Here is a 12,842-nt window from a genome sequence, read left to right on the forward strand (position 1 = left end):
AAATCTTTAGTGTCCCGTAGATAGCTGGGTAATGTGACCACATAGTCTCTAAGAAAATGATCAACATATTTAGAAATATGTTCACAGACACTGCCTATCGAAGAAACTATAGGACGGCCAGGAGGTTGAGTCTTATGTTTGTGGAGTTTGGGTAGCAAATACATGATTGGAAGAATGGGATGATCTTTTTTAAGGTAACAACATTCTTCCCATGTGAGTAATCCTTGGTCCTTCCACATGCAAAGTTTATCCCAGATTTCAGTGATACTTTTACTATAGGCCGATCTCATGATTTGTATATAGTACTTCTCATCACTAAGTTGGCGTAAAGCTTCAGAGATGTAGTCACTTCTGTTAAGAACCACAATATTGCCCCCCTTGTCCGCTGGACGTATGACAATGGAGGAATCTTCCTGCATGGATTTCAGAGCTTCTCTTTGTTTGGAGGTTAAATTATTGGGCATATTGTATTTCTGATTGCTTTTACCACTATGTTTAGATCTTAATTTCAGTAAATCTTTCACTGTACAATCATGAAAAGTGTCTATATTATCATGTGGGAGAGTGGGCATGAAAGTAGAACGTGTTTTAAAGTTAGTATTTGCAGCCGCTCCCACCTCAAAACCTGCTTCTCTAAGTATATCAACAGATGTAGTTTGGACATTTCCATTTTCTGCTGATATATCTAATTCAGCAATTGCTAGGAGATTATCCACGTCTCCCACACTAAAATCACTACCATGACTACTTTGTGTAAGATCTGTATTAGGTCCATGTCCAAGTCTTTTGAGTTTGTACCATTTTTTCAGTTTAATTTTGCGTACAAATCTGAACAGGTCTATACGAGTCTCAGTGAAATTAAAATTAGCAGTAGGACAAAAAGAAAGGCCTAAGCATAAAGTACGTTTCTCTAATTCACTGAGTAGTCTTTTAGAAAGATTAACAACAGTACGATTTACCATTTTTATATCCATTATTTGGCCTTGTTGGAGCGAGTTACCGGTTTTCCCATGGCTCCCTTTCCTTTGTCTGTATTCCCAGCGTTGTTGTAATCTTTTTTTGCGGTTTCTTCGTTTCTTCGTTCCTGTTGTTGATATATGGTCTTCCCTCTGCCACGACCCCAACCTCTCCCTCGGGATTTCTGTGGGGTGTCTGCTCTTGTTTTTTGTCTGTCTTTTTGCATCACTCTGAATTTGTTTAAAAAATTCACTTTTTTCGGCATTCGGTCGGATCCTGAAGCTTGTTCAAGCGAGGCCTCCGAGTCAGTGTCACTGATAACTGGAATTTCAATCGAACTATTAGAAGCAGCTGCTCCCGCTTGTTCCTTCATCTCCTCTCTGTATAGGTGGTCATATTTCCTGCTGAAAGTGAGAATCCGACCACTCTCATAGTCGGCATAATCTCTATTCATCTTATGTTGTTTTCTCAATTTGATGTCGTCCTCATGTTTTATCAAGCGATCTTTCATTTGGTCCATAAGTTTTTTCATGGTGGGTTCATCCACCGATGATGTGATCTCTTCCATTATGGTTTTAATTTGTTTCAATAATTCCTCTCTGTCTTCCCAAGCATACTTGATGAGAATCTCCATCATACCTTTGGAACTTTTTGCAGAGTGATTGGACCAGTCATGTAACATGTTAGGATTAGGTGACTCATAAGTTGGGGTAATGAAGATCCTCAAACCTCTTGGTGCCATGGATTGATCCACATAATTTTGCAGGGAGATAGCTTCCCACCATTTGGATATTTCCATACGTCGTAGTTTTTCCAATTTTTTTAATTTCTCTTCCATGGTATTGGTATTCGTGTTCATACCAGTACTCCTATTGACATTAGGATTACCACCTGGTTTCCTGCTGAATAGGGCCTGTGCCGCTGCCCGTCTACCTGCCTCCTCTTCCATGTTGGAGTGCTACCGAAGACCAGTAAATAGCTGGATGGCTATAGTTCCCCTCTAGATCAAATCCAGAGTTCTTTTTGCCGGTTACACCACGCGAATATTATTGGTGACTAAAATAGTAGTACAGGTTGCAGCTTGATCGAACACAATTTAGTGTTTCAGGCGGGGTTCAAAATACAAACGTATCCAATAGGAAAGTCCTACCCTACGCCCGTGAAACACTGCAACCGAGTCATCCAACGCGTTTGTAAATCAGGCGTCCCACACTCAACAGGCAGTTTCCACGTACTCCCGCTGCCCCGCTTTAAGGCACACACCGCCCGGAGTAACCCAAGCTGGTGTCGCCCTTCTGCAAGGGACGGAAAGTGGACCGTGGGCTTACCTGCAAAGTAGACGCTGCGGAAAACGAGGTCTTGATTCTCCACCGTTCCTGCATAGCAATCCGTAAAGATACGAAAACCGGCCGGTCAAGATGCGTTGCTCCAATTAATGTCCAAACACTGCTGCTCCTGCTGCAACGCTGTGATATATATATATATATATATATATATATATATATATATATATACATATTATTAACAAAACATATACAATATTTTTACCGTAGGATAGCGAGAGGGTTACATTTACTATTACCACTCCAGTGAGTGCAACAGTAGGGAAAGCATTGGATAGCATAGAGGTAAAAAATTACTATTCCCACTCCAGAGAGTGCAACAGTAGGGAAAGCGTTGGACAGTGGGAGGGTAAAAATTACTATTCCCACTCCAGTGAGTGCAACAGTAGGGAAAGCGTTGGATAGCGTAGGGGTAAAAATTACTTTTTCCACTCCAGTGAGTGCAATAGTAGGGAAAGCGTTGGATAGCATAGGGGTTTAAATTACTATTCCCACTCCAGTGAGTGCAACAGTAGGGAAAGCGTTGGATAGCGTAGGGGTAAAAATTACTATTCCCACTCCAGAGAGTGCAACAGTAGGGAATGCATTGGATAGTGGGAGGGTAAAAACTACTACTCCCACTCCAGTGAGTGCAACAGTAGGGAAAGTAAATACTTCATATATAAATAAAAATAACATAAATATTAATAACAATTACAAATTAATTTAAATAATTAACATTTTTATATATTATATTAATTATTCAATTAATAATACAAATAAAAATGATTTTTTATTAATAATTACCTACTAATACAAATTATTTACCAATTAACAATAAATTAATTAACAATTTAAAAATAATTACAAATTAGATAAAAAAATAAAAATTTTACAAATGTCATTACTTACAATTACTATAAACCCACAACCCACTACAGAAAATAAATTAATTAAATTAACATAATTATCAATTAATCAATTATTTAAAATTAATTAACAATTATATTTTAATTAATTACCAATTAATATTTCATAACAAATTAATTCAAAATAAATACCAATAAATGAATTAACATATTTAACTAATTATAGTTAAATTACTTCCCACCCTATTCCCCTCTAAACCCACAACCCGCAAAAAAAACAAATTACAATTAACATATTTATCAAATAATCAATTTAAATTAATTACCAATTATATTTTAATTAATTACCAATTAATTAACAATTAATTCAAAATATATACCAATCAATAAATTAACATATTTAATTAATTATAATTAAATTACTTCCCACCCTGTTCCCCTATAAACCCACAACCCGCTACAGAAAATAAATTACTAACATTAACATATTTATCAATTCATCAACTAAAAATAATTACCAATTATATTTTAATTAATTACCAATAATAATTGATTAACTATTAATTCAAAATAAATACCAATAAATAAAATAACATATTTAATTAATTATAATTAAATTACTTCCCACCCTATTCCCCTATAAACCCACAACCCACTACAGAATTATATTACACAAAAATTTAAAATAATATTAACTTACTTACCTCAAATTCGATATTTTTGTTGTTTATATTCTGTCCCGTCGATATTTTGTCCATTCTATATTTTTGATTCGATATTAATGGTATTCTATTCGATATTAATACTATTCTATTCGATATTTTGGTAGTCTATATTCTGTCTAGTCGATATTATGTCTATTCTATATTTTTTACTCGATATTATTGCTACTCGATATTAAAAACTCGATATTTTGATTGTACACCCTGGAGGCTGTTGAACTTCAATGCATGCATGGTTGCACCATGGTGCACGGGTGCCTGTGTTATGGGCAGGATTGTTTTTATGCAGGAAGGGACAACTTACTGCACAGAACCAATCCGTAGCGGCATATTCCTCCTTCTGTGTGTGCTGCAAAAATGCAGCACCCGTGGAAAGAGGACATAGTGAGGAGAAATGAAGATAATTCTCTTCCTTATGCCTTACTGGGGAAAGCTTAGCATTTTGATGCATTCCCCTGTTTATCGGCTTTAGTGAATGTGGGAATGCGCATCATAATTAAGGCTCCTTGTTTTCCATTTTTTACAGCTAAATACAGATGGAAAACCCTTCATCTTCTTTCCTGTATTTATTTTTAAATGTTGATAAAAACGGAAATTGGGTTGGTTTTTGAGTGATTCTAAATACTGTCTGCCATTACTTCCCGGCCAATAGCTGTGAGGATTGATATGTAAGGGGGTTAAAAGAAAATAATTTTAGTAAAGAGGCTTAAACAAGAGTAGATATGCACAAGACTGACACTGAAATTTGCATTTTTTCCGCATAAGGGCATTGATTTCTCTTCAGCCGGTGCTCATAGCAATGAAACCAGACAGGTTTACAAGCATGAGTGCATATTTCTGAGTTAAATAAATCTGGAACAATACTGATTGCAGCTTAATTTTTTCATAAAACCCAAAATAAAGATGGATAAATACAGATAAAAGTTGCAAAAAATAAATATGGATAAATACAGATGGAAATGTCAAAAAAATAGATACCATAATACTGGAAGACCTTCCAATACAAGGCAACGCAAGATAGCGCTATGTGCTGTCTTCCATTAATTTGTATTTCCTAAACTACGCAAAGTGATTTTGCATGGCATAGTAAATACCAAAAAAGATTTGCGTTGGAGCTGTGCGACATAAATGACATAACTCTGACACAAAATCAAAGTAAATCTGCCCCTAGATGTGAAAAAACACCTTTTCCGATTGTTTATTCACCATTGCAATGTAGAAAATGTGAGCTTGTGTTCATAAACCACAAATCATAAAAATCCAGTCGTCACATGCCCGATTCAGGGCCTTTAACATCCAGTATGGCCCTCAGCAGCGGGCTTTATGGATATAGTAAACAATACTATCGCACATCAAGTGCTCTGTGAATTCAATATGAGTTGCTCTCTTTGTCTTAAAATACTTAGGCTTGGTTCAGCAAGGTAAACGTACACGTTTGTGTACATTTTTGCTTTTTCAGTAGTCACAAAACTGCATGTTAATAGTAAGTTTATGAGTGCGAAGAATTAGCAGCCGGGCGGAGAAATCTGCACATAAAAAGATAGGTCCGACACCTTTTTATATGCGCAGTTCCAAATGAGGACAACTCCACAGATTTCATGCTTATGTTATTTGAAAACATAATTGTGCATTTCCATTCTCATTTGAGAACCCAAAAACTCACATGTGCTCCTGTAATATCTGCTACACTCAGATGCCAGATTCATCTCTGAATTAAAAAACATATGATCACACACTTTGGTGTTTAAAAATACTCAATGTCTACCCTTGGAGACTAGAATAAACTCCACACATGCTTACTTAAGCATTTTACCGGTCGCAAACAGTTTGCGACTGATAAAATGCCATTTCCGATGCATCAAAGGGAATGCAGTCGCAAAATAGGTAATCGCAATTTATTGCGATTACCTAATTTGCGAATGCATTCAGGGAATCGTAATTGCGATTCCCTAATTGAGATGCATCAAGCCTTTCCTAAATGAGACTACGCATTTAGGAAATGCTAATTACCATCAACTTCAAGTTTATGGTAATTTGCAAAAACTTTGAAAAAAACACTAAAGTGCATTTTTCCCATTCATTTCTATGGGCCTCTAGGCCCATAGGAATGAATGGGAATGCATTCCCTAATAGCGAATCGCAATTTGTGATTCGCTATTAGGGAATGTGTAGGAATCGCTATTTTTTGTGTGATTCCTACATGCATAAGGAATTGCGACTCCTAAATAGCGATTCTTTAAAAATCGCTATTAAGGAATCGCAATTCCTTATATTGATGCATGTGCCCCTTAGACATCAACCAGCACATCTACGCTCTACTACAAATGTATTCAACTGTACCAATAACCTCAGAAGCAAATAAATTAATTAACTAGAAGTTAGAGATTCAAATCTCTCTCGGCTGTGACAAAATCCTTCTCTGGCCCATTTCATCATTGTGTAACTTTCTCCATCAGAATTTGAGATGCCCGTTGTCCTTTTCTGAAAGCAACTGAAAACGCTTTTTTACAGTTGGAATCCCAATGTTTAGCTCTTTCTTTGCTCCATCCACCTATATCCATCTTACATGTGACACTGTGCTCACCCTCTACTCATTCCCTTTTCTTCCTCTCTGATCTCCTACTTCATGCAACATATTTTAAAGTTTTTTAATCTCTCATGCTGTTTTGCTATTTTTATATGTACTTTGGGTTATTATGTCTTTCCGTTCCTTGCTCAGTTTAAAGTGCACTGACACCCAGAGTGCTGAGTGTAATGCTTTATAAAATTGATAAATAAATAGAACAATAAATAAATAATCCATGTAGGACAGAACAGCAATGACACACATCTATTTAGAATAAAATGAATATATGTTTATTTTTAATTAGATTGGTTGTTTTTTCACAACTCCACTTTTTAATTTGGCGATTTGAAGTCTCAGCAAATCCCAGGACATTATTTAGGACAACCCTCATTATAGATTTGCATCCCTTAGGATCTAATCTCTCAAACTGGTGATATTTTGAGTAGTACGCTGCATGCCCTTAACATAGGCTACTTTGAGGTGCTTTTTTTTAAAGACTCTTTAAATTTCAATAGAGGGATGTTACAAAAGAGATGCCATGAGGGTCACAGGTTGTGTGATTTCACTTCCTGTGATGTAGTTGAGACTTAAAGGGGACGTGGAATAATTCCTCCTATCCAATATTATCAGTTAGGTGATGCTCTTGAACAAATCATTTCTGAGCTTGTTTCTGGAGCCTGTTCTAGAGTTAGCAAATGTCGCTGACTGGCTGTGGCGCGATCCTTTGCTGTACACTCCGCGCTCTACCATAACCTTTCTAGAAAATCGAGCAAATGTGCAGATATGCTGACAAGCTTCAAGATATGAATTTTGGTTAAGAATATAAATGCTGGTAAGCTAATAAAAGGGGCACAGACTGGCAGATTTCTCCATAGAAGTCAAAATTCCTCATCAGACCCAGAATGGTATATGCCCATCTTTTTGGGTTGAAACTGCATTATTTTTTTTTATTATCCTTCCAGTTATTTTAAGACGGCGTAACCATCCTATAGGTGCAAGGTTGTCTTTTTCTTACCTGCATGCAGAGTCACAAGTTCCACGACACTAGTCAGCGAATGCGTAAGTCACCAGCTCCCAGCACACCGTGAAATGACATGTATATATAAATATTGTTAATAGCACTAACATGTTAAGTCAGTTTTTACTAGGCTCCCTCATACACCATCCAGATTTATTAGCTATCGGATTTTAAGTAAATTTTTATTAGACCAAGTTAAACCCAGACACCAATTGCCTGGCCATCACCCCCTCCCCACCCCCCTTTACTTCTCCTCCCCCCCACCCCTTCTTGGTTGCTGCTCTTCCGTCAAACTGAAACCTTCTCGGATAAATCTCACCCAATGAAATATTTATTCATTTTGCTAACCAATGTTGATCTCATAAATTACCAGGACTTTTTCACGAAACGGTTATTAACATCCATGGCTGCATGTTAATGGTTTATTGACCAAATATGGGCTAATTGGGCCCTGGGAGCAGTGGCCAGCCTGATCTATGGCTAGGAAGGGCAGCCTTTATTATGCAGACGACCTATTTAATATTGGGCTATGCTTTTGAGAGAGCGCAAACTGAGATAAATATATGAGTACATCACACTTACCTATAGAGAGCATAATTCATGAAGAGAAATGCCATGAGTGCTAATAGTATCTGAAATTATATTCTAAATGTATAGCTAATATAGAGATTTAAGTAGAAGTGGAACTAATACAGAAATGCGTGACATTATATGATTTTATTAGACGAGATTATTTTGAATCTATGTCGTGTAGCTGTTAACATATAAGATGGTCTGTGGTAAAACGCAGAACGTGGTAGGCCTCAGGGCCAGAGCTGGAGCTAAAAGGGAAGGTGTTTCTTTTCACGACACAGATTGTTTAACGTTTTTGGTCATTGCATTAATGGGCCATGATTTAGAGTAATGTTTTCTAAATAATAGAATAAGAGTTTTAACATGCTTTAATTAAATGAAGAAATTGAATGCTATAATCATAATGTGAAATATTGTAGGCCTGAAATGTTTTAGCAGTGATTTACACGTACATGTCTGGGCTGAGAAATGTTGCAAGCCTTTTTAGAAGTCTATGAGAGTTGGGTTCTTGGCGGCAGATATCTGTCTGCAACAGGAAAGGGGGGATCCAATTATAAGTGAATGAATAGAGGTCTGTTCAGTAGACGGCCCAGACATGGAGGAGGGTTCTGGAATGTTTAAGGGGTATCAGCGGGCCGGAGAAGAGACTGAGAAGCAAGGTCAACTCTAACGTCTGAGGCCCAATACAAAGCATCATGGAAAAAGCCTGAAGTTGCACCACGTGAGAGGCGTTTCGCAAGGGGCGTCTCAAATGTTGTTGACTGTTTTGTATTAGGGACAGCACCCCTGGGTGGAGTTAGAGCAGAGACCTGAGGACCCTTTTAGAGAGCGGATGGGTAGGCAGTGAGGGGTCATGACTGGAGAACTTTAGGTTTTCACCAAGAGACTTAGAGTGGGTGACTTCCCTTGGGGGTCATTCATTGCTGACACCTTTGTTAGGTTGGGATTTGGTTAAGTAGGGATACCATCTAGAACAGGGTAGGGACGCCTAACCTGTGTTTGTTTTCCTCCAACCTAAATGAAGGAGAGATATGCGTCTATGCTGATAGCTTTGCTATTTTTAGAACTTGTGTTAGTGATTTCTGTTGCTCGTCTGAGGGCTTTTCGAGAGCACATGTATGTAATTGGACCTGTGTATCTCGTGAATCTCATTCTGAGATGCTTGTATTTGCAGCTCATTATATCTTTACAATAAACTTTTGAAACCTAGAAGTTGTCCGTGATCTTTGAGAGTAGAGTCCTTTCTTGGGTGAACTAATTTGCAGATAGGTGTACTGTTTTCCTTCCAAGACAGGCAATAAAGGTTCAGTCGACCAGATCGAGGTTTGGATCAATAGATATAAGGTATCGATCAAAATCTCCCCCTTTCAGTTGGTAGCAGAGGATGGTTGCCTTCTTGAGGACGGTGACCTAGGCCAGGTTAGCTTACCCCAAGGCCCCTAGAAATCGATGATCGGAAGAACAGCCCGCAGATGAAGATCCGGATGACGTGAGACAGAAAAAGCAGCAGTATCAGAGAGAGTGAGTATAAAGGGTTATGCGTGTTAGATTGCGGTGTTTTGTATTGTATCTATGTTGTAATGTCTGGCGGAGTTGAATGTCTGTAGAGTGACTGTGGAACAGGTTGTGAGCGCGCGCAACCGGTGGAAATCTTAAGTTCAAGGAGAGCTTAAGTGGTTCGGGTGTATCGGACACCCAGAGTAATTGTCAACTAGTGTGAAGGGGGTCATGAGGTACCATTGATCACCCGAGAGACCGAGATAGGGGGAACGTAAGAGTGAGTGCGTGAGTAACGGACGCTGGTCGGAAGTTACTGTGTGTGTAAGTAACCTATCAGAGAGACGATAGACATCTCGTCAGTTGTGTTGACAATTACAGATAGACTGTGGACGTACAGTCGAGAGAAGTGACCGCTTGGTCGGAAGTAGTCATTTTTCAGTGTATGAATGGGACGCATGCATAACCGGGAGACGAGTTGAGAAAGGAGGGGTGCTGCTGCGAAGCGGAGAAAAGAGACGTCAGGTGGTGTCGCGTAGTGATTGGCTGACCGGAGAAAGACCGCGCTGTGATAGGCCAAGCTAGCAAAGCCGCGACAGGATTGGTGGATTGTCATCAGGAAGTAAACAGAGTAGCGAGGCTGGACTTTGTGCGCATAATTATGAAGTGTTTTAAATGGTTGAAAGCGCTGTTTAAGAAAGAGAGGAGAGGATCGTATGAAGGGGAAGAAGCCCCGCCGGAGGGTACGCCAGCTCGTTATATGGCAGTAAATGTTGGGTTGCATACGATCCTTTGGATATCAGAGTGGAGTAAGATTACTGAAGGAAACGAGGAACTGACGTTCCCGAAGTACGGGACGTTCAGATTAGAGGTGTTACATCGATTGAAATCAGTCATGACCTCAAAGAGACCCTTGCCTAGACCAACCCAGTTTGAAGCCCTTGAGGCATGGCTTAGGGCAGCGCATGAAAGGAATATGAACAGACGACAAGAAAGGGTGAAACGCTCGGTAAGGGCAGTACAGGATGCCAGGTGGGATGCGGATGCTAAAAGATGGAGAGTGCATAATTTGGAAATAAATAAACTGTACCCAGTGTTAGAGGCGCCAGTAAATAAAAGCCCCCTAGAAGAAGATGATGAGAGCGAAACAGAGGACAGCCTGATAAACAGATTACTGACAGACAGGCCACCCCCGTATAATAGAGCAGGGGGAGAGGTCGAGAATACTGAAGGAGAAAAGGGGGGCAATGCAGGAGAGCATAGACCGCTTCCCAGTTCAGAGTGGGATCCTGAGCCAAAGAAAGAGTTGTTCCAGCCTAGTCAGGTGCAACAGGTAGTCGGTAGGTTTGTGGTACAAAGAGCGCCGGAAACGGAAAGCGCCACATCCTACCCATTACCAGATGCACTACAGGTACCTGTTACCATAGGTCCTATAATATCGATATATGACCAAGAGAGAGCAAAAGGGGAAGAACGGAAACGGAAAGACAGAGAAAGAGCAGAGCAGGCAAGGAGGAACGATACCACTAATTCCCCAAGTCAGATGCCGATACCCAGAGAGTGGAGCACCCCGATGCACACAGCAGGGGACCCAGGAGGAGATCCTGGGGGCCCTAGATGGCCAATGGATCTGAGGGGATCTGGACGAAAATCCTTTCAAGAGCTAAATGAGTACATGAAGCAGTGGGATGAGGCAGTGAAGGCTCAAAAGTGCATCAATGCTGCAGAAGCAGAAAGGGAAAGTCAGGACAGCAGAGCACGAACTCACTGCGGGGCTGGGGAGAGTAGCCCGGAGTGGGACTGTAGAGGGAGTAGGGGAGTCACCCATTGGGCCCGGAGTGGAGGTAGAACAGACCTGGAAAACGGGGGCCCCGGGAATGGAGGGGTGGCGTGCCCAATACTCAGTGAAGGGGAGAGGAGAGCGCAAGAGTACAGGAACAGCTTTAAGTGTCCACACTGTGTGCCTGGCACCAGAGAACAGAATGGGAGTTGTGAGAGGTCGCACCATAGTCCCTGTGATGACAGAAATGAGCGCAGCCCAGGGAATATGGGGAACCAGGAAGGATCGTATCGGATACTGAGCGATACGAGGCAAAGGGAGTGTACCGACCAGAGGGAAAATAACAGAGAGATGTGCGGTGAGAGGAGAGAAGAAGAAGAGAGTGGGCAGAGAGAGAGTAGGGATAACAGGCCCGTGTTCCATCACCTTCCTAGATCGGATGGCCGAGCATGGGACCTGGAGAGATGGGAGCGAGGGAGGCCACCCATTAACTCTCCTGAGCCCAAACGCAGAGCTCGAAGTTGGGATGGTAGGGAGACCAGTGAGCCCCCTTCGAAAGACATATTGCGAGCTGAGATAAAAGCCAAGAGACTTGATGTCTCCAGCTTAAGGTCAGATCTGGATGACATGGTAGATGGTACCCTGCCTTTAGAAAGAATGGAAATGTATGAACAGGATGAAATACTGTATATGGCAAAGGACATCACACGAAAGGCGAGAGCAGTCCATGAGAAGTTAGTCGAACTAGCAGGCAAATATATGGTGGACTTGTCAAGAACCAAAGCATTACAGGGTAACCACAGGCTACATTACTCAGATCGAGATCTAGATGAGAGGAGAACGATTGGGCTGAAAACACACATAAGGGAACTGATTACTGGAATAAGGACATGGAGGGCACTAGATAAATGGGAAGAGAGGTGGTCCAAGAAAGGGACCGGCAGGAGAAGCATGATTGGTATAACACCAGGACAGCAGGGAATAGAAGCTTACCCTTTGCGTGAAGTTGCCAATGGGAGCTATGTACATGTCCCTTGGAGTAGGGGAGATTTAGCTGCTTTTACCACATCTTTCCCCAAGTTACGAGAGAGCCCCGTGGAGTGGTACAAGCAAGTCGAGAGGTTTGTAAAGATCTCAAAAGTCCTATGGATAGATCTGAACACGCTGTTTGACATTGTAGTACCAGGAGATCTGTGGACAGCATGCAAGGTTAGCGCTGAGTGGCCCACAACGGAGCCAGAGAGAGATGCTAGGACTAATGGGCCGTCCGAGATCGTGATGGCAAAATTCGAGAGAGTGATGACTTGGCTGAAAGAAAAAGTGCCAATGCAAGACATAGATTGGGTCAGAATAGACAGAACGAGACAGGAACCCAAAGAGACAGTCCATGAATATTACGAGAGATTGCTGAAGGCGTTTAAACAGTATAGCGGCTTGGATGTAATGGATCCAAAGGACATAGGGCAATTCGTGTCCAAGTTCGTCCTGGGACTGAGACCGGATATTAGTTTAATGATTCAGCAACACTCGATTTGTTG

Source organism: Lissotriton helveticus, chromosome 5_1 (assembly GCF_964261635.1).
Source record: "Lissotriton helveticus chromosome 5_1, aLisHel1.1, whole genome shotgun sequence".
Classification (NCBI taxonomy): domain Eukaryota; kingdom Metazoa; phylum Chordata; class Amphibia; order Caudata; family Salamandridae; genus Lissotriton; species Lissotriton helveticus.